We start from the raw sequence: 23,406 nt of genomic DNA, 5'->3' as shown, positions 1-23,406 counted from the left end.
CTCGTTGGACAGAGACGTCTCACCCAGAGAACAGTGAGGGGGGGGAAAACGTGTCATATCCATGACCAGCGGGACGCAGCTTCAGGCTGAACTCCCCGAACACTATAGCGCTGGATTGTTGGGATTAACATCTTCAAAGGGAATCTCTGAGCCCACAAGGTCAAATGTAGTCATGGATCCCAAGCTACTGTGGCCAGCCAGGCCTCATTTAGCTACCGCTGGACACAAGAACCCTCCCCACCCACATGGGTTGTGAAGTAACGGATTACATCCCACTGGGCACACACTGGTTGAATTACAGTTTTTCCCCAATTGTTAACACACGTTTGCTGAAAACACATCTCAGGTACTCAGAACACAAAACAGTTAGCCAATTTCCCCAAACCCCACTGACATCTTGCAAAATGAAACACAGTAATCAGAATCATGTACTTCCTGTTCATAGTGAAACTCTGCATACAAATGAGACACACACACACACACATCAAATTAATCAAACTTAGTGACAACTGAGATCAAACTAATGTGACATATTCAAAACACTACTATCAGAACCTATTTCAGTGTAAAGACTGATGTTGTTGTTATACTGTATATTGTTTGTGTGTACCGAAACAAGAAAGGAACACAAATGCAAAAATGTAAGTTTTATATTTCAACATGACTCAATACATGTCAAACAGCATACTGTAAGAACACATACAGTACAAATGCAAACATACAGTAAATATATTTTGCATCTGCAAAGGAAGAAAAATAGTCCTATTTGTATTACTGTACTGTGTGTTAGATCAATTGTACAGAATAGTTAAAGAAACGGTCAAAATACAGTCAAATCAAAATCAAAGTCCCGTGTGGCTCAGTTGGTAGAGCATGGCGTTTGCAACGCCAGGGTTGTGGGTTCGTTTCCCACGGGGGACCAGTATGAAAAAAATAATGTATGCACTCACTGACTGTAAGTGGCTCTGGATAAGAGCGTCTGCTAAATGACTAACATGTAAAAAATAAAAACACTCCATTGCGAAAACAAAATCAGTCATGTCTGTTGTTTTGGTCCGGCCACAGATTTTCATCAACATCACAGGCGATATTCTCCTCGGCCAGACAGCGGGGGAAATATCTCCTGGCTTGACACATCCACCCCTGATAGGACTCTGCTGGAATGTCACCACAGGCCTCCTCCATTGCCTGGAGAACGGTCATACGTTCATGGGGATTGCGATCATACACTGTCCACCGTCATGCTGAAAACAACTCCTCAATGGGGTTGAGAAATGGGGAATATGGTGGGAGATAGAGAATTGTAAACGTGGGATGGTCATGGAACCAGTTACGGACCTGAGGAGCCCGATGGAAACATACATCTGCTGCTCTGGATCACCTGGCCCCTCTCTGCTCAGGATCACCTGGCCCCTCTCTGCTCAGGATCACCTGGCCCCTCTCTGCTCTGGATCACCTGGCCCTCAGGATCACCTGGCCCTCAGGATCACCTGGCCCCTCTCTGCTCTGGATCACCTGGCCCTCAGGATCACCTGGCCCCTCTCTGCTCTGGATCACCTGGCCCTCAGGATCACCTGGCCCTCAGGATCACCTGGCCCCTCTCTGCTCTGGATCACCTGGCCCCTCTCTGCTCTGGATCACCTAGCCCCTCTCTGCTCAGGATCACCGGGCCCCTATCTGCTCTGGATCACCTGGCCCCTCTCTGCTCTGGATCACCTGGCCCTCTGGATCACCTGGCCCCTCTCTGCTCTGGATCACCTGGCCCCTCTCTGCTCTGGCTGAAAAAAGATTGTCATATAAGGCGTTCAGGAAATGAAGGAGATGGGCGGTGTTGTATGGTCCAAGGGTGGCATGGCGGTGGAGGACCCCATTGTGGCTCATAGCTGCTCATATGGTGACATTTCCCCCCGCGCTGGCCAGGTACCTCAACGACGGCACGTTGACCAATGATGTTCCTTCCTCTCCTCATAGCGGTGGAGGACCCCATTGTGGCTCATAGCTGCTCATATGGTGACATTTCCCCCCCGCGCTGACCAGGTACCTCAACGACGGCACGTTGACCAATGATGTTCCTTCCTTCCTCCTCATCTTCGCTACATTGAATCCAACCTCCTCTATGAATATGAGTTGGATCCAATTCCACGAGTCTCTGAAACAACGGTAAATAATGTAATTGCTGTACAGTAAAGTTCACTGGCGACATCAATGAGCCTCTAATGTTTCAAGAGTGTAATACTATTTATAGATGTATTTATAGATTTATACATGACTTACTTGCACATGTTTGTTCCGTTCATCCTTCACTCTCTGGGAATTCCTTTCAAATGGGACTCTGTTGATTTGCTTCATCCGGAGATGGTGTTTCTTAAGGATGCGGGCTATGGTTGATAAGCTCTGTGATGTTATGGAAGATGGCAGGGTTTTCAATAATCTGTAGTTGGGATTTCCCGCAGTCTCATGGCATTATTTTTAACCACCGTTTGCACAATGGCAGCCTCCTGTTGGTCTGTAAATAGACGCGGTCTACCACCACGTACGTGGTGGTCGTCTTTCAGTTCTACAATAACAAAATAGCACACAGTGCAGTAAACACTACAGTAATACAGCATACAACCTAAACACGTTACAAAGTAGTATCGCTCCCAATTTCCTCCATCCAGTAATACATGAAACCTTGACTTTGTTTCCCCTTACAGTATGTATTGGAATCTACAGTCTTTACTGTGCTTTATGTAGTGCTACTGTCAAGTAGCAAAAGTATTAGACAGGTCCAACGTCGGCGGTACATACCGATTGTTATTTTGGAACGTCCGGATGATGGATGCTACGGTGAATCGGCTCAGATTGGGCTGCGCTCTCTGCCCAGCCTCTCTCAAGGTCAAACCATGGTTGAGCACATGGTGCACCACAGTCGCCCGTATTTCATCAGAGATGACTCTCCTGGTTCTTGTTCCACCCCTGATATCCTTGTTCGCTTCCATTGTTCTCCGAACACAGGAGTACTCACCTGCAGCTTTTTTATCCATACCAAAAGGTCTGATTGCAAAGAGAACATTTACGCAATTAGTGTTTGCACAATGTGAAGAGTGAAGGTTATCAATTGGTAATTGAGCTTAGCTTGTTGAACGGTGTTGCTTTTTAGATATTTTAGTTGTGGAGGTTGTGCCAAAGGTAGAGAATTGTGTGTTGTGTTTTTGCCAAATGTTTGTTATAGAATTGCAATCTGAGTGTAAAGCAAAACATGTGCCAGTAGTATTGCAGATTTGGTGTATGGTTCTGCTGAATGAGTTACAGGTTTGGGTCAGATTTGGTGTATGGTTCTGCTGAATGAGTTACAGGTTTGGGTCAGATTTGGTGTATGGTTCTGCTGAATGAGTTACAGGTTTGGGTCATTGGGCCTCATGGACCAGTTTTAGTGTGTAAACAATTGGGAAAAACTGTAAATGAAATGATGTGTAACCAACGTGGAATTGACGGCTGTGCCCAGTGGGATGTAATCCTTTACATGTAACGGATTACAAGAAAACTGTAACTGTAATCCGTTACATTACCAGCAAAAATATTGTAATCAGATTATAGATACTTTAGAAAAACTAGATGATTACTTCTTGTAATTATAACTTTTAAATTCAAAGGATGTTTGGTAAAACATTATTTGACATCTTTCTGTTTTCTTAACGACATTCAAATCAGCATTGAAAAAAGGTGCAAGTTTAAGTTTGTTCCGTCTAAACGAGTCAGAGACCACTATGATGACACGCCAAATGATGTCCACCAATCAGAGACCACTATGATGACACGCCAAATGATGTCCACCAATCAGAGACCACTATGATGACACGCCAAATGATGACCACCAATCAGAGACCACTATGATGACACGCCAAATGATGACCACCAATCAGAGACCACTATGATGACATGCCAAATGATGACCACCAATCAGAGACCACTATGATGACACGCCAAATGATGACCACCAATCAGAGACCACTATGATGACACGCCAAATGATGACCACCAATCAGAGACCACTATGATGACACGCCAAATGCGTTTTGATGGGTCGCGGGAAAAGAGCAGGAATAGGCTTTCGCAGGCTACAGTCCAAGCTGTATGTCTTCCAACGGTGCGACTGCTGTCGGCATCCAAAGATGATCCAACTTCAATAAACGCTTGGAGTTAAGGACGATAGCAGCAGCATAGCCTACCAGTGCTATGTATAGCACTTATTACAGGTATCTAGCCTACCTTAGTCAAGAAACAAAAAAATCTAATACAATCCTACAGGATTTTGTGTCACCTCTATTAGAATCCTATTGGACTACTTTTTAACCTATTGGAAATCAAAAGTAATCCCAATGGATCTTTTAGGATTCTCGCAGTTAGTACTGGTCTCTGTGCGAAAGGGATCCCCCTCAGGTCAGGTGTGTTTTAGTACTGGTCTCAGGTCAGGTGTGTTTTAGTACTGGTCTCAGGTCAGGTGTGTTTTAGTACTGGTCTCAGGTCAGGTGTGTTTTAGTACTGGTCTCAGGTCAGGTGTGTTTTAGTACTGGTCTCAGGTCAGGTGTGTTTTAGTACTGGTCTCAGGTCAGGTGTGTTTTAGTACTGGTCTCAGGTCAGGTGTGTTTTAGTACTGGTCTCAGGTCAGGTGTGTTTTAGTACTGGTCTCAGGTCAGGTGTGTTTTAGTACTGGTCTCAGGTCAGGTGTGTTTTAGTACTGGTCTCAGGTCAGGTGTGTTTTAGTACTGGTCTCAGGTCAGGTGTGTTTTAGTACTGGTCTCAGGTCAGGTGTGTTTTAGTACTGGTCTCAGGTCAGGTGTGTTTTAGTACTGGTCTCAGGTCAGGTGTGTTTTAGTACTGGTCTCAGGTCAGGTGTGTTATAGTACTGGTCTCAGGTCAGGTGTGTTTTAGTACTGGTCTCAGGTCAGGTGTGTTTTAGTACTGGTCTCAGGTCAGGTGTGTTATAGTACTGGTCTCAGGTCAGGTGTGTTTTAGTACTGGTCTCAGGTCAGGTGTGTTTTAGTACTGGTCTCAGGTCAGGTGTGTTTTAGTACTGGTCTCAGGTCAGGTGTGTTTTAGTACTGGTCTCAGGTCAGGTGTGTTTTAGTACTGGTCTCAGGTCAGGTGTGTTTTAGTACTGGTCTCAGGTCAGGTGTGTTTTAGTACTGGTCTCAGGTCAGGTGTGTTTTAGTACTGGTCTCAGGTCAGGTGTGTTTTAGTACTGGTCTCAGGTCAGGTGTGTTTTAGTACTGGTCTCAGGTCAGGTGTGTTTTAGTACTGGTCTCAGGTCAGGTGTGTTTTAGTACTGGTCTCAGGTCAGGTGTGTTTTAGTACTGGTCTCAGGTCTAACCTAACCTAACTCATCTGGTGACTAAGCCTACAAGGCCCAACCCTAAAGATCCTTCAAAGTCACCTCTGATTGATCTTATCTTAACGAATACACCAGAGAAATATGTTTTTACTGGTGTCTTCACCCAATATATTAGTGACCGTTGTCCAGTTGTTTGTGTTAGAGACGTGAGAATACAAAACATCTAAGCCTCGTGTCGTCACAAAGAGGAACTTAAAAAACGTCAGTTAACTGGCTTTAAAATAAACACATCTTTATTTTAGTGACCTTGATTGTATTTCAGCTATCTCTGAGCTTGATTTAACTTTGAGCCTTTTTGCAAATGTCTTCAATACTATTGTAGATATTCATGCTCCCTTCAAAAAATTAAGGGTTAAAGGTACTGTAGATAGAATGCCTGGTACACTCTGGAATTATCAGAAGTCATTCATAAAAGAGATTACGCTTGGGTCAAGGCCATTGTGTAAGACAAATCAGAAAGGCTAAATCTGATTATTATGTAACCGCTCTTTCTGATTGTAATGGGAACCAATCAATCAATCAGATTTATTTTGTCACAAAGTGCTATACAGAAACCCAGCCTAAAACCCCAAACAGCAAGCAATGCAGATATAGAAGCACGGTGGCTAGGAAAAACTCCCTAGAATGGCAGGAACCTAGGAAGAAACGTAGAGAGGAAACAGGCTCTGAGGGGTGGCCAGTCCTCTTCTGGCTGTGCCGGGTGGAGATTATAAGAGTACATGGCCATTAAGGCCAGATTGTTCTTCAAGATGTTCAAACGTTCATAGATGACCAGCAGGGTCAGATAATAATCACAGTGGTTGTAGAGGTTGCAACAGGTCAGTACCTCAGGAGTAAATGTCACTTGGCTTTTCATAGCCGGGCATTTAGAGGTTGAAATAGCAGGTACAGTAGAGAGAGAGTTGAAAACAGCAGGTCTGGGACAAGGTAGCACGTCCGGTGAACAGGTCAGGGTTCCATAGCCGCAGGAGGAAGAGTGGAAACTGGAGCAGCAGCACGACCAGGTGGACTGGGGACAGCCAGGAGTCATCAGGCCAGGTAGTCCTGAGGCATGGTCCTAGGGCTCAGGTCCTCCGGGAGGGGAGGGAGGGAGCATACTTAAATTCACACAGGACACTGGATAAGACAGGAGAATTACACCAGGGGGGGTCGGGGGACACTGTGGCCCCGTCTGATAATACCCCCGGACAGGGCCAACCAGGCAGGATATAACCCCACCCACTTTGCCAAAGCACAGCCCCCACGCCACCAGAGGGATATCAACAGACCACCAACCTACTACCCTGAGACAAGGCTGAGTATAGCCCACAAAGATCTCCTCCACCGCACGAGTCCAAGGGACAGTAAATCTGCCTTTAGAAGATTAGTCCTGTTGAAAACAGGATTAAGAGGCAGCAGGCAGACAGGACAGTACTGACAGCCAATGTCCATGAGCTCTTGGCATGGAGTATTACTAGGCAGTAGGCTAACCAGTGGATCAGCCACTCTCACAGCATGGGAGAACGCTGCTATGAAGAAATAAAATAAATGAATACATCCATTCATGAATTAACAGTCAATTCTATAATATCTTATAATATCTTGGGCTTTCTTCCTCTTTGACCTGAAACCAGTTTTTTGCAGTGTTCTATCTGTACGATCAGTATCCTCATTCTCCTCCAATCCAGCAGGAGCATTCAGCATCAACCAGGATGTAGGCTAAAATATAACATGAATGTCTTAAAGGCCCAGTGCAGTCAAAAACTGTGATTGTCCTGTGTGTTATATATATTTCCACACTATGAGTTTGGAATAATACTGTGAAATTGTGAAAGTGATGATAATGCCCTTTTTTTGTCACACCCTGATCTGTTTCACCTGTCTTTGTGATTGTCTCCACCCCCCTCCAGGTGTCTCCCATCTTCCCCATTATCCCCTGTGTATTTATACCTGTGTTCTCTGTTTGGCTGTTGCCAGTTCGTTTTGTTTCGTCAAGCCTACCAGCGGTTTTCCCCTTGCGCCTGTCTTTCTCAAGGTCCTGTTTTCTAGTTTTCCCCGTTTTGACCATTCTGCCTGCCCTGACCCTGCCTGCCGTTCTGTACGTTGTCACACCACCCTGGATTATTGACCTCTGTCTGCCCTGACCCTGAGACTGCCTGCCGTTCTGTACCTTTTGGACTCTGATCTGTGTAACGGACCTCTGCCTGCCCTTGACCTGTCATTTTGCCTGCCCCGTTTTTGTAATAAACTTCTGTTACTTCGACACTGTCTGCATCTGGATCTTCTCCTGAAACGTGATACTTTTAGTGTAAGAGCTGTTAGAAAACACCTCCAGAAATGTCAGCCTGTTTCGGTAGGATGGAGTTTTGGCCTGCCTAGTGACATCACCAGGCAGTAAATTAGTTAATAGACCAATAAGAAAGAGAGTTCTAAACCTCCCAGTCAATAACAGCTAGTTTTCAGTTTTCCCCTCCCCTCTCAAACCACTCCCAGACAGTCCTAGCAAAATTCTTGCTTGAGAAATTGCTCTTTGCTAAGAAGCTATTTCTGTACATTTTCGACCATTTTAATTGAAAACAATCACAGTAGGCACTTGTTAACCACAAAGAATTTGATATCGAGATTTAAAAAAAACCCAGCTGCATTTGACCTTTAATAAAGTATTCTAGAGGAATCTACATCCCTTTATAGTCTGCTGAGCCATACAAACCCATTACACTCATCTCATCCCATGATCCAGTCCTCTGGTGGCAGACTTAGCCATTGGGAACACAGCCAGGCGAGCTCCAAATAGCACTCTATTTTAAGGGACTGTTTCCAGTGTTTACAGTTGAAGTCGGAAGTTTACATTCACCTTAGCCAAATACATTTAAATTCAGCTTTTCACAATTCCTGACATTTAATCCTAGTAAAAATTCCCTGTCTTAGGTCAGTTAGGATCACCACTTTATTTTAAGAATGTGAAATGTCAGAATAATAGTAGAGAGAATTATTTATTTTCTGCTTTTATTTCTTTCATCACATTTCCAGTGGGTCAGAAGTTCACATACATTCAATAGGCGATGTGCACAGGCGAGCATGACGTGTTTCCGGTTAAATCTCAGGATGGACGTAAACGTCCGGTTATCGTAGAACGCTGTGCTACCGTATGCTAGCATTGAATGCTTGTCGTCAAAAACATCCGAAACGGTTAATTTTCGTCGTTGTTGTTTATCTTAATGTTTACGTTAATGTTTTTACTTGTAATACTTCGTCTTGACTTATAACACGATGACGTGTAAACGTACGAAAGGGTCCTTTCAAAAACGGGATGACAGCTCTTCCAGCCATCACTGCTGTGTGCCGCAATGGACAGTGTCTGCCAGATGCAATTCTTCTGTTCGTTTTTTTTTTACTTTTCCCAAAGACAGTGAATTACATAAACGGTGGGTGATTAACATTCGACGAGTCAACTTTCTTACAACAAACACACGAGTCTGCAGCCGACACTTTCTAAGGGAAGATGTGATAGAGCCTCCGACTCCAGCTGGGCTCAGACGTCTGAAGAAGGGAGCTGTTCCAGTGCTGTTTCAATGGAACAATTTAAGTCTTCCAGCCCCACGGCCCGGAGTTTGGGAAAGGACCGAGCGAACCCAACACAGAAACCATGAATGATCCGTCTGTGGAATTGGACTGTCCTCCTGACCATGACTACTGCAACAGTACTGAACCTGCTGCGCTGGATATGTCCCTCGACCACAAATTGAAATCAAATTGAGGAGATAACTATCAGCAGCAAGTTCTGCTTGGAGCAGTTTGCCGGATCTGATGATGACATGAGGTTTTTCTGATGATGACATGAGGTAAATTAAAAAGTCCAATGTGTTTAATATGTATTTGAGCTGTCAACAATGACTAGTATTATGGTCCTCTGTAGCTCAGCTGGTAGAGCACGGCGCTTGTAACGCAAAGATAGTGGGTTCGATTCCCCGGGACCACCCATACACAAAAAAAATTGTTTATGCACGCATGACTGTAAGTCGCTTTGGATAAAAGCGTCTGCTAAATGGCATATTATTATTATTATTTATCTGTTTAAATGTTGCATGTGTGTTGTTGTAAGCTACTGGAAACCTTGAATTTCCCTCGGGATGAGTAAAGTATCTATCTAGATCTAGGCTGATCTACCAGCGCATTCATTGTATTTTAAAAATCCTGAGAAGAGCAGTCAGCAAAAGGACGGACGTGTGCGTGGTCCAGTTTCTGACCTCAGTGCCAAATGTTTTAAGATGTCGTATAACTGTCAATAAGGATGCTAACACGCTTGCAATTTTTTATGTTGTGTTTGGACACTTAACATATGGAAATGTAACGCGTATGTCCCACAGGTTTACAGTTGTTCTTCCAAAGCAAGATATATTGCATCATCTTATCATCTCGAAAAGTTAAGCCAGTAACAATCTTATTTGTGTAATGAGGTAATAATGGAATTCTTACCTCTTTTCAGGTTCTTCAACCCCACTGACAAAAAAATGGTTCTCTTCGTGAATTACTTGTCATTGGGTCTGATGCAGAAGGATCTGGACCACAGATTCAAAAATCCATCAGTCAACTGTAAGCCGCATCATAAATACATGGGCTAACTTCCTGTCTACTGTCCTAGGGGCTGTTGGGTATTTGGGCTAACTTCCTGTCTACTGTACTAGGGGCTGTTGGGTATCTGGGCTAACTTCCTGTCTACTGTCCTAGGGGCTGTGGGTATCTGGGCTAACTTCCTGTATACTGTACTAGGGGCTGTTGGGTATTTGGGCTAACTTCCTGTCTACTGTCCTAGGGGCTGTGGGTATTTGGGCTAACTTCCTGTCTACTGTACTAGGGGCTGTGGGTATCTGGGCTAACTTCCTGTCTACTGTTCTAGGGGCTGTTGGGTATTTGGGCTAACTTCCTGTCTACTGTCCTAGGGGCATGTGGGTATCTGGCTGGATGAGGAGACTGTCAAATCTCACATGACAGAGGTTTTTCAGGGTCACTCTGACACACTGAAATACGCTGCCAAAACACCTAGTTATCTTCTGCTCCAGAGTGAGGTGTTCTCGAACTATAAATCACACTGTACATTTAAAGGCCCCTCACGGCGCAGTAACCTTTGTGTCGTCTCTCTCCATGAAGGTGCCATCAGCAATAAAAGAGATTCTGAAGCAGTCTGGCATTGTGGCTATCTTAAACCCATCTGTGGCCATAATGGTTGACAAGGCTTTCCTTGTAGAAGACTGTGTGCCCTGCGAGGTCCACATACCTACCTTTCTGTGTAAGAGAGGACAAGTGTCTGAGCCAGAGGTCAGGAAGACACAATCTATTGCCAGACTGAGAGTCCACATTGAGCGGCTCATTCGCAGGGTTAAGGAACATCAATTATTCAGTACAGTGATCCCTCTTTCATTGCCGGGCAGCATCAATCAACTTTACACAGTTGCCTGTCTTTTGGTCAATTATCAAAACCGGGCCCTTGGTTAAAGCCTGGGCAACCAATGGCTAATGTTGGCAGCACAATCCTAAAATGAACACTCATGGATGGCTATGGAACAAATAGGCTGTGATGAAATATGTTATGAAATTCATGTCTTTTTTTCTTTTTCAAAATATGTTTTTATTGAGCCACAGATTATCGTACAGTCAAGTTACAACTATTAATCTGTATATATACAATATTCGGTACAGAAAAACAGAATTAAAGCACACAGTGCGAAACCAAATAATACAGAAATGAGGATAGAGAAGAAAGAAAGTTAAGAGTGCATACAAAAAAGTCTCAGTATTTGTATGTTATAATTTGATATGTTACAATTTGTATATGTGACAATTAAAGGGGGAACTATGCAGCTTTTTTAGCTTAATTTACCTTAACTGAACAGCTTCGGAGTCATTGGAATGGTTCTATGACTTTTTTTTCGAGTTGAATGGTGGTCGTGTCCCTTCCTCCTAGCGCCTGTGACCGGAAAAACCCCCCTTGTAACTTTCGGCCGGCGAGCCGCCGTCCCACAGCGTCAGGAAGTATCGCGTGATATCAGGTCTCGCGATGTAACGAATCGCTTCACAGCACTGCACACATACGCCCATTCAGGAACCGGCTAAAAAGGTAGCGATGGAGTTTTTTCACACTTATCGTCATGGCTGAGCCGGCCAAAAAGAAGCAGAAAGTTGGGAAAGCATTGTCGGAAGAACAAAGAAAGAGGAAACGGCAGGCTGACCGAGCGAGGAGTCAGACACAAGTAAACATAGGAGTTGCCAAATATCTATGTAGGGAGCTCTATAGAGAAAAAAAAGCAAAGAAATGACCAAAACTACATAGCGCCCCTTTAATATAACAATGTTGTAAATAAGACAGTTGACAAAATAAATTTTAAAATGATTGTACAATAATTCATCTGTCTGTTCAGTTACTTTTCATAGAGAGGTATTTTGATATGTATGTGTTAAAGAAAAACTAATCACATCTCTCTTTCAGGGAGCTTAATACAGTGCTGTCTCAGCAAATGCGCTGCACGAAAATGTCATCGTGGGCACAGACAACAAAATCACACCATTCCATGCCTGTGATGAGTAACTGTCCCTGGACTTGCCAATAATAACAATGGCTTTCCTTCAATTTGTGTAGGCCGTGGTCAAATCTCAGGAACTTGAAGTCTATGTAGCTGGCTACATTTTGGCATTTCATTTCAACTAGACCAAACGATGGTGGCTCAAGTGGGTCACCCCATCAGGCGATGCACCCAGCCAAGGTGCGTCCGGATGCACGACTAGCCCACACTTTGTCAGATTAAATTTTTTTAGAACTGCATAGTCCTTCAACGCACCTCCTTCCATTTCCAGCCCCCTTTTCATTAGTGGTGTCTGTCTTGTCCCTCTGATAATTCTTTCTGCCAGTTTTTCTGCTGTGCTTGTACCTCTAACACGGCTTACCTCCCGGAAATGTGAAGCAGTCACTCTCTCCTTCCTCAGTGACTGATGTCAGAGCCACTCGGGTGTTTCACTTCGGCATCTGGTTGCTTCCTCAATCAGGTGTGACTGTGACAAAGTCACAGACAGAGAACTGAGGTGAAGCTTTTTTCTTGATCCGTCATGATCTCGTATGAACAGTCTGTTGGTTGTAAATGGTAACCGTCCAGTGGCACTTTTTGGGAACGGTGGTGCATCCTCATGGATGACAACACCGTCAGGTGGAGGTGGTGGGTGTTGATATGACAGGATACTGCCAGTTTTGTACCTTGCCAAAAAATGGAGTCCACGAGTTGTTTGTCAGATGTGATGTTCATTCTGCAGAGAAGGGGAAGAGAGTCTGGTTCCATGTCAGCATAGGCAGGAAGTGGGTTGAGGGTTGATGGGTCTGGTAGCTCACCGCTGTAGCCCTTGTAAAGTGTAGATCTGGAATAACAATATCAGGAAAAGTAAAGGCTTCACTAGGAAATACACGAGAATCTAACAGCGATTAATAACATTTTATTTCGCAACACATTGTAGTCTGCCTATTTAATTGGACTCTGCATACCTAATTCCACTTGCCGGAGTAGCATCTGGTTTGGGCTTCACTACAACCATGGCATCCACAGGTCCTGGCTTCACTCCCTGTTTTATTTATGAGATGGTATTCGGAGAGATGTTAGTATGCATGTGACACACAACTGTCTGGTATTGAAATGACGCAAACCATTGTTTGTGGTTTATGCCACTTCTGCTCTGTTTCAGGAGGGACGACAGACATGCAACATTCAGAGTAATGGTCGGTCTGATATAGGAATGCAACCAAATGATTGCATATCCCACACCCCAGCCACACAGGAACAGTAGCTTTTAACAGCAGCACAACTGGCTGTGAATCACGCAACAGTCATCTGAAATACACAGAAGCATCATTTAATGGGGTTTTGAAAGACGAGGGTCTACAGCAGCAGGAGAAGGAGCTAAACGTGTTCTTTCTACTTTTTACTGGTGGAAGCAACTTATCTACTGTCTCGTGTCACTTTTGTGCTTTCTGCATCACTTTCCTACTGTCTTGCACCACTCGGCTATTGTCTTGTGCCATTGACCTTCCTTCAAACAGTATTGGCAGAGCAGTAGGTGAGTGGTGCAACATTGTAGCCTAGTACCAATAACAACAGTGGAGTGAAGGTTTTGCTCCTAATTCCTCTTGAAAAGTAGAAACATCAAGTACAAAAGCAAGGAAGTTGGGCCATATGTTTATAAAGAAAGAAGTAAAGATGACAGGACAGTTTTGAGTAGAACATCAGCAGTTTGAAGAATAGCTGAGTGGAATATGTTACTGTCATGGCAGTCATCAAGTCAGGAAAAAGTAGTCATCTCATTATTGTTTACATTTCAAACCAAACTCCAATTTGTTTACAACAGACCCAACAACAAAGCATGGCAATTCCCACTCAGCTACCCTGGTCTGTATTAGGCTACCACTGTTCAGCTATCGTGAAAACCACTAAAGTTCTGAAGTGTTCTCTTAGCGACGGCAATCAAAGCTGTGGTAACATTAAACGGGTAAAAACATGTGTTGAACGGAACCTTGAACAAGTTCAACAGAACTTTGAACGTGTCACTTAATCTAGTCCTACTCTCAGCTGGTGTGGTGGCTTTAGTTTGTTCATTGAGCGGTAGCAGTGGGCTCTCACAGAGATCTCATTTGTAGCCCTGTTTTTACCTGATACTTTCATAAAAGTACAAAACACATGAAGTGAGAGGTATATACACATGATTCAACTTTTATTTAAAGCATGATTAACCTGAAGCAGGACGGAGTCATGACTTTAAAACACCAAAGCAAGGCTTCTAGCTCAGGCTAGCTAGCGTTAGCATATTACCTTCAAAGTTGCAAAGAAAAGAAGAAACGTAAAATTTGAAGCCTTTAATCCAGTTTGCTACGTGGTGTCGTACTGGATGTCCGGACGACCCTCCGTATATCATTAACAGATACTTTAGGCAACCATCATAACGGTCTACTGTCACTGTCTAATGTTTTTTTCCGGTAACCGGAAATGCCCAAGCCAATGCGGAAGTGATGCGTGCATAGACCCAATTAGTATTTGGTAGCATTGCTTTTAAATTGTTTAACTTGGGTCAAACGTTTCGGGTAGCCTTCCACAAGCTTCCCGCAATAAGTTGGGTGAATTTTGGCCCATTCCTCCTGACAGAGCTGGTGTAACCGAGTCAGGTTTGTAGGCCTCCTTGCTCGCACATTTTCTATAGGATTGAGGTCAGGGCTTTGTGATGGCCACTCCAATACCTTGACTTTGTTGTCCTTAAGCCATATTGCCACAACTTTGGAAGTATGCTTGGGGTCATTGTCCATTTGGAAGAGCCATTTGCGACCAAGCTTTAACTTCCTGACTGATGTCTTGAGATGTTGCTTCAATATATCCACATCATTTTCCTTCCTCATGATGCCATCTATTTTGTGAAGTGCACCAGTCCCTCCTGCAGGAAAGCACTCCCACAGCATGATGCTGCCACCCCCGTGCTTCACAGTTGGGATGGTGTTCTTCGGCTTGCAAGCCACCCCGTTTTTCTTCCAAACATAACGATGGTCATTATGGCCAAACAGTTCTATTTTTGTTTCATCAGACCAGAGGACATTTCTCCAAAAAGTATGATCTTTGTCCCCATGTGCAGTTGCAAACCGTAGTCTGGCTTTTTTATGGCGGTTTTGGAGCAGTGGCTTCTTCCTTGCTGAGCGGCCTTTCATGTTATGTGGATATAGATACGTTTGTACCTGTTTCCTCCAGCAACTTCACAAGGTCCCTTGCTGTTGTTCTGGGATTGATTTGCACTTTTCGCACCAAAGTACGCGTCTCCTTCCTGAACGGTATGACAGCTGCGTGGTCCCATGGTGTTTATACTTGCATACTATTGTTTGTACAGATGAACGTGGTACCTTCAGGTATTTGGAAATTGCTCCCAAGGATAAACCAGACTTGTGGAGGTCTACAATGTTTTTTCTGAGGTCTTGGCTGATTTATTTTGAATGTCCCATGATGTCAAGCAAAGAGGCACTGAGTTTGAAGGTAGGCTTTGAAATACATCCACAGGTACACCTCCAATTGACTCAAATGATGTCAATTAGCCTATCAGAAGCTTCTAAAACCATGACATCATTTTCTGGAATTTTCCAAGCTGTTTAAAGGCACAGTCAACTTAGTGTATGTAAACTTCTGACCCACTGGAATTGTGATACAGTGAATTATAAGTGAAATAATCTGTCTGTAAACAATTGTTGGAAAATTTACTTGTGTCTTGCACAAAGTAGATGTCCTAACCGACTTGCCAAAACTATAGTTTGTTAACAAGAAATTTGTGGAGTGGTTGAAAAACGAGTTTTAATGACTCCAACCTAAGTGTACGTAAACTTCCGACTTCCGAAAAATTGGTACTTTCTGGTACTTAGGCTACTTAAAATATTTTAACACAATTGAACAAGCAATGCACAGGTTACTATTGTGTAATAACCATTTGACCTTTCTAAGGAGATACCTGGTCATTTCTGAAACCGGTGTTTAATACCTATTACAGATAAAGAGCATGCGACTATCTTCATTTTTTCATAAATTTACTATTCCGTTTGTCAACACTTTTGAATCTCTTTTGCGTCAAACTCAGGTTTTACTAGACCAATTCTGCAACCGTAAAATAAAGTCCTACCAAGAAATCAATTCCTTTTCCATTGTCTGCTATCCATCATTAACTGGCTCTGGATTGTGTTTTTTTTGCTTAAAAACTTGTTGTTGGATCCACATTAACCTTTAACCTCTGGTGACATGTAATTGCCAGTAACTGTGCCAACGAATGTCAATCGATTACAAAGTCAGATGTCAACTGCCTCAGGTTTAAACAGAGGTTCTGGATGTTTCCTGGATTCCTACAAACACACAGCTGCTTACTGACCAGGAGGAGGAGGATGAGGAGGAGGAGGAGGAGGAAGAGGAGGAGGAGGAGGAGGAGGAGGAGGAGGAGGAGGAGGAGGAGGAGGATGAGGAGGAGGAAGAGGAGGAGGAGGAGGAGGAGGAGGAGGAGGAGGAGGAGGAGGATGAGGAGGAGGAGGAGGAGGAGGAGGATGAGGAGGAGGAGGAGGAGGAAGAGGAGGAGGAGGAGGAGGAGGAGGAGGAGGAGGAGGAGGAGGAGGAGGATGAGGAGGAGGAGGAGGAGGAGGAAGACGAGGAGGAGGAGGAGGATGAGGAGGAGGAGGAGGAGGAGGAGGAGGAGGAGGAGGAGGAGGAAATTAACTATTATCTTCAAGGCATATACAAGCACGCTAATGACATCATTGATATTGACCTTGTTGTTTGCCAGGTCCACGGATTTAGGAGTGTAATAACTGATGGTATTTAGGAGTGTAATAACTGATGGTATTTAGGAGTGTAATAACTGATGGTATTTAGGAGTGTAATAACTGATGGTATTTAGGAGTGTAATAACTGATGGTATTTAGGAGTGTAATAACTGATGGTATTTAGGAGTGTAATAACTGATGGTATTTAGGAGTGTAATAACTGATGGTATTTAGGAGTGTAATAACTGATGGTATTTTCACTGCATCTCTTTTCCTGGTACGTTTAATTAACCAACTGCCTCATCATGACTGCTGTCAACAGATTGTACATACTTGCTGCTATCAACTTTGCTAAGTGTCAACCCCCCCCCCCCCAACAACAAAAAAAGTACAAAAAGATTGCAGTCACAGTGCAGTATAACTGCAGTACAATGCAGTACTGTCCAACATAAAACAGTTATACTGCAGTACAATGCAGTACTGTCCAACATAAAACAGTTATACTGCAGTTTTAAGTAGAGCAGTAATGTTGCAGTATAAGTGCAGTTATTTGGAAAGTACTGCATCTGAAATGACAGTACACCCTATTGGTTCAGAGAAAAGAGTAGAGACAGTAGAGACAGTGGTGGTACAGAGACACATGGAACATCAGGAGACAGTAGAGACAGTAGTGGTACAGAGACACATGGAAACATCAGGAGACAGTAGAGACAGTGGTGGTACAGAGACACATGGAACATCAGGAGACAGTAGAGACAGTAGTGGTACAGAGACACATGGAACATCAGGAGACAGTAGAGGTACAGAGACACATGGAACATCAGGAGACAGTAGAGACAGTAGTGGTACAGAGACACATGGAACATCAGGAGACAGTAGAGACAGTAGTGGTACAGAGACACATGGAACATCAGGAGACAGTAGTGGTACAGAGACACATGGAACATCAGGAGACAGTAGTGGTACAGAGACACATGGAACATCAGGAGACAGTAGAGACAGTAGTGGTACAGAGACACATGGAACATCAGGAGACAGTAGAGACAGTAGTGGTACAGAGACACATGGAACATCAGGAGACAGTAGAGACAGTGGTGGTACAGAGACACGTGGAACATCAGGAGACAGTAGTGGTACAGAGACACATGGAACATCAGGAGACAGTAGAGACAGTAGTGGTACAGAGACACATGGAACATCAGGAGACAGTAGAGACAGTAGTGGTTAGCTGTAGTTAGGTATTGTATTTACTGTAGGTTAGTATTGTTGTTATTGTAGGTTTCCGTGGGTAATTGTGGGTTAGTATCGAGGAACGAGGCTAGCTAGCTAGCGGGTAGCTACAGGTAACGATTAGCAACGCTGGAGAGCTGGTTCCAATGGTAATGTAGTCCTAGCCAACGTTTAACTTTTGCTTAACCATGTATTAGATCGTAGGTAGGTAGTTAGCTGTAGTTAGGTATTGTATTTATTGTAGGTTGGTGCTGTTGTTATTGTAGGTTTCCGTGGGTAGTTGTAGGTTAGTATCGAGGCACGAGGCTAGCTAGCTAGCGGGTAGCTACTGGTAACGATTAGCAACGCTGGAGAGCTGGTTCCAACGTTTAATTTTTTTTTTTTTTTTTTTTTTTTTGCTGCGTTGTGAAGGGAACTCGACACGGACTTGAATTGTCTGTTTGGTGTGCTGACACACTCTTGGCAGTTTGTTGTGGCCAGGTGTTGATGCTAAGTTGTGTGCTAATGGATGCTAGCTTGCAGGTTGGCTACGGCGTCATAGCTAGGCTTCGTGGGTTGTTGTGGGTAGTTACTGTGTCTTGGCAGTGTCCTCGGCCGTGCCGGCTGTAGCACGAAGCTAGCTAGCTAGCCGTTCTTCAAACAGAGTCAACACAGTGGCCATTGCTAGCTACCCAACATGACCAGCTGGCTGTACTGTAGTAGCTAACCACAATATACTTGTCCTAGCTAGCCAACGTCTAATCATTGCTGCGTCATGAAAGGAACTTGACACAGACACGAATGATCTGTTTAGTGTGTTATCACATTATTGGTGGTTTGTTGTGACCAAGTGTTGGTGCTAAACGGTGTGTTATTGTTATTGGATGCTAGTCTGCTAGTTGGCTATGGTGTCATATTTGGCTAGCTGAACAAAGTGGGTTGAGTCTATTCCTTTAAACATTGAACCGCTGTGGTTCACAACAATTCTGATTTCCAAAGGCGGAAGTTGGGAGAGTTTTTTGTTCGGGTGGTTCAGTGAAACAATTTTAGTTTCTGAGGTAGAAGTTTTTGGTGAGGGAGGCCCTGCTCTCTCCGCTCCCAGATGCTTAGTCCATTTCATTCCGATCTCCTCTGCATTTTTGTAGCCATTTGCTACAGCCTGTCAACTATGCCTCTGCCTATCCCTGTTCTCTCCTCTCTGCACAGGCTACACAAACGCACCACACCGCGTGGCTGCTGCCTCTCCAACCTGGTGGTCCCTGCACGCACCACCCACGTGGAGTTCCAGGTCGCAGGCAGCCTCTGGAACTGCCGTTCTGCTGCCAACAAAGCTGACTTCATCCCAGCCTATGCCAACCTCCAGTCCCTCGACTTCCTGGCGCTGACGGAAACATGGATCACCACTGAAAACACCGCTACTCCTACTGCTCTCTCCTCGTCTGACCATGTGTTCTCGCATACCCCGAGAGCATCTGGTCAGAGGGGTGGTGGTACAGGAATCCTCATCTCTCCCAAGTGGACATTCTCAATTTTTCCCCTAACCCATCTGTCTATCTCCTCATTTGAATTCCATGCTGTCACAGTCACTAGCCCATTTAAGCTTAATATCCTTGTCATCTATCGCCCTCCAGGTTCCCTTGGAGAGTTCATCAATGAGCTTGACGCCTTGATAAGTTCCTTCCCTGAGGATGGCTCACCCCTCACAGTTTTGGGGGATTTCAACCTCCCTATGTCCACATTTGACTAATTTCTCTCTGCCTCCTTCTTTCCACTCCTCTCCTCTTTTGACCTCACCCTCTCACCGTCCCCCCCTACTCACAAGGCAGGCAATACGCTTGACCTCATCTTCACTAGATGCTGCTCCTCTACTAATCTCACTGCAACTCCCCTCCATGTCTCCGACCACTACTTTGTTTCCTTTTCTCTCTCACTCTCCTCCCACACTACTCACTCTGCCCCTACACAGATGGTAATGCGCCGCCGCAACCTTCGCTCTCTCTCTCCCACTACTCTCTCCTCTTCCATCCTATCATCTCTTCCCTCTGCTCAATCCTTCTCCCTCCAATCTCCTGATTCTGCCTCCTCAACCCTCCTCTCCTCCCTTTCTGCATCCTTTGACTCTCTGTGTCCCCTATCCTCCCGGCCGGCTCGGTCCTCCCCTCCAGCTCCGTGGCTTGATGACTCATTGCGAGCTCACAGAACAGAGCTCCGGGCAGCGGAGCGGAAATGGAAGAAAACTAAACTCCCTGCCGACCTGGCATCTTTTCACTCCCTCCTCTCTACATTTTCTTCATCTGTTTCTGCTGCTAAGGCCACCTTCTACCACTCTAAATTCCAAGCATCTGCCTCTAACCCTAGGAAGCTCTTTGCCACATTTTCCTCCCTCCTGAATCCCCCCCCCCCCCCCCCCCCTCCTCTCTCTCTGTGGATGACTTCGTCAACCACTTTGAAAAGAAGGTTGACGACATCCGATCCTCGTTTGTTAAGTCTAATGACACTGCTGGTCCTGCTCACACTGCCCTACCCTATGCTTTGACTTCTTTCTCCCCTCTCTCTCCAGATAAAATCCTGCGACTTGTGACTGCAGGCCGCCCAACAACCTGCCCGCTTGACCCCATCCCCTCCTCCCTTCTCCAGACCATCTCCGGTGACCTTCTCCCCTACCTCACCTCGCTGATCAACTCATCCTTGACCGCTGGCCATGTCCCTTCCGTCTTCAAGAGAGCGAGAGTTACTCCCCTTCTCAAAAAACCAACACTCGACCCCACTGATGTCAACAACTACAGACCAGTATCCCTTCTTTCTTTTCTTTCCAAAACTATTGAGCGTGCCGTCTTTAGCCAACTCTCTTGCTATCTCTCTCAGAATGACCTTCTTGATCCAAACCAATCAGGTTTCAGGACTGGTCATTCAACTGAGACTGCTCTTCTCTGTGTCACGGAGACTCTCCGCACTGCTAAAGCTAACTCTCTCTCCTCTGCTCTTGTCCTTCTAGACCTGTCTGCTGCCTTTGATACTGTGAACCATCAGATCCTCCTCTCCACCCTCTCCGAGATGGGCATCTCCGGCGCGGCTCACTCCTGGATTGCGTCCTACCTGACCGGTCGCTCCTACCAAGTGGCGTGGCGGGAAGCTGTCTCCGCACCACGTGCTCTCACCACTGGTGTCCCCCAGGGATCGGTTCTGGGCCCTCTCCTTTTCTCCCTATACACCAAGTCACTTGGCTCTGTCATATCCTCACATGGCCTTTCCTATCATTGCTACGCTGACGATACACAACTAATCTTCTCCTTTCCCCCTTCTGATAACCAGGTGGCGAATCGCATCTCTGCATGTCTGGCAGACATATCAGTATGGATGACGGATCACCACCTCAAGCTGAACCCTGGCAAGACGGAGCTGCTCTTCCTCCCGGGGAAGGACTGCCCGTTCCATGATCTCGCCATCACGGTTGACAACTCCGCTGTGTCCTCCTCCCAGAGTGCGAAGAGCCTAGGCGTGACCCTGGACAACACCCTGTCGTTCTCCGCCAACATCAAGGCGGTGACCCGCTCCTGCAGGTTCATGCTCTACAACATTCGGAGAGTGCGACCCTGCCTTACACAGGAAGCGGCGCAGGTCCTGGTCCAGGCACTTGTCATCTCCCGTCTGGACTACTGCAACTCGCTGTTGGCTGGGCTCCCTGCCTGTGCCATTAAACCCCTACAACTCATCCAGAATGCCGCAGCCCGTCTGGTGTTCAACCTTCCCAAGTTCTCTCACGTCACCCCCCTCCTCCGCACACTCCACTGGCTTCCAGTTGAAGCTCGCATCCGCTACAAGACCATGGTGCTTGCCTATGGAGCAGTGAGGGGAACGGCACCTCTGTACCTTCAGGCTCTGATCAGTCCCTACACCCAAACGAGGACATTGCGTTCATCCACCTCTGGCCTGCTGGCTCCCCTTCCTCTGCGGAAGCATAGCTCCCGCTCAGCCCAGTCAAAACTGTTCGCTGCTCTGGCACCCCAATGGTGGAACAAGCTCCCTCACGACGCCAGGACAGCGGAGTCACTCACCACCTTCCGGAGACATTTGAAACCCCACCTCTTTAAGGAATACCTGGGATAGGATAAAGTATTCCTTCTAACCCCCCCCAATTGTAAAGTGGTTATCCCACTGGCTATAGGGTGAACGCACCAATTTGTGAGTCGCTCTGGCTAAGAGCGTCTGCTAAATGACGTTAATGTGCCCTTGAGCAAGGCACTTAACCCTAATTGCTCCTGTAAGTCGCTCTGGTTAAGAGCGTCTGCTAAATGACTAAAATGTAAAAATGTAATGTAAATGTACAGAAACACGTGGAACATCAGGAGACAGTAGAGACAGTGATGGTACAGAGACACATGGAACATCAGGAGAAAGTAGAGACAGTGATGGTACAGAGACACATGGAACATCAGGAGACAGTAGAGACAGTGATGGTACAGAGACACATGGAACATCAGGAGACAGTGGTGGTACAGAGACACGTGGAACATCAGGAGACAGTAGTGGTACAGAGACACATGGAACATCAGGAGACAGTAGAGACAGTAGTGGTACAGAGATACATGGAACATCAGGAGACAGTAGAGACAGTAGTGGTACAGAGATACATGGAACATCAGGAGACAGTAGAGACAGTGGTGGTACAGAGACACATGGAACGTCAGGAGACAGTAGTGGTACAGAGACACATGGAACATCAGGAGACAGTAGAGACAGTAGTGGTACAGAGATACATGGAACATCAGGAGACAGTAGAGACAGTGGTGGTACAGAGACACATGGAACATCAGGAGACAGTAGTGGTACAGAGACACATGGAACATCAGGAGACAGTATAGACAGTAGTGGTACAGAGACACATGGAACATCAGGAGACAGTAGAGACAGTAGTGGTACAGAGACACGTGGAACATCAGGAGACAGTAGTGGTACAGAGACACATGGAACATCAGGAGACAGTAGTGGTACAGAGATACATGGAACATCAGGAGACAGTAGAGACAGTGGTGGTACAGAGACACATGGAACATCAGGAGACAGTAGAGACAGTGGTGGTACAGAGACACATGGAACATCAGGAGACAGTAGAGACAGTGGTGGTACAGAGACACATGGAACATCAGGAGACAGTAGAGACAGTAGTGGTACAGAGACACGTGGAACATCAGGAGACAGTAGTGGTACAGAGACACATGGAACATCAGGAGACAGTAGTGGTACAGAGATACATGGAACATCAGGAGACAGTAGAGACAGTGGTGGTACAGAGACACATGGAACATCAGGAGACAGTAGAGACAGTGGTGGTACAGAGACACATGGAACATCAGGAGACAGTAGAGACAGTGGTGGTACAGAGACACATGGAACATCAGGAGACAGTAGAGACAGTAGTGGTGCAGAGACACATGGAACATCAGGAGACAGTAGAGACAGTAGTGGTACAGAGACACGTGGAACATCAGGAGACAGTAGTGGTACAGAGACACATGGAACATCAGGAGACAGTAGTGGT

The sequence above is a fragment of the Coregonus lavaretus genome (genome assembly GCF_964263955.1).
Source record: "Coregonus lavaretus genome assembly, chromosome: 26".
Classification (NCBI taxonomy): Eukaryota; Metazoa; Chordata; class Actinopteri; order Salmoniformes; family Salmonidae; genus Coregonus; species Coregonus lavaretus.
The sequence above is the reverse complement of the archived record's forward strand: the minus strand, read 5'-3'. Positions refer to the sequence as shown.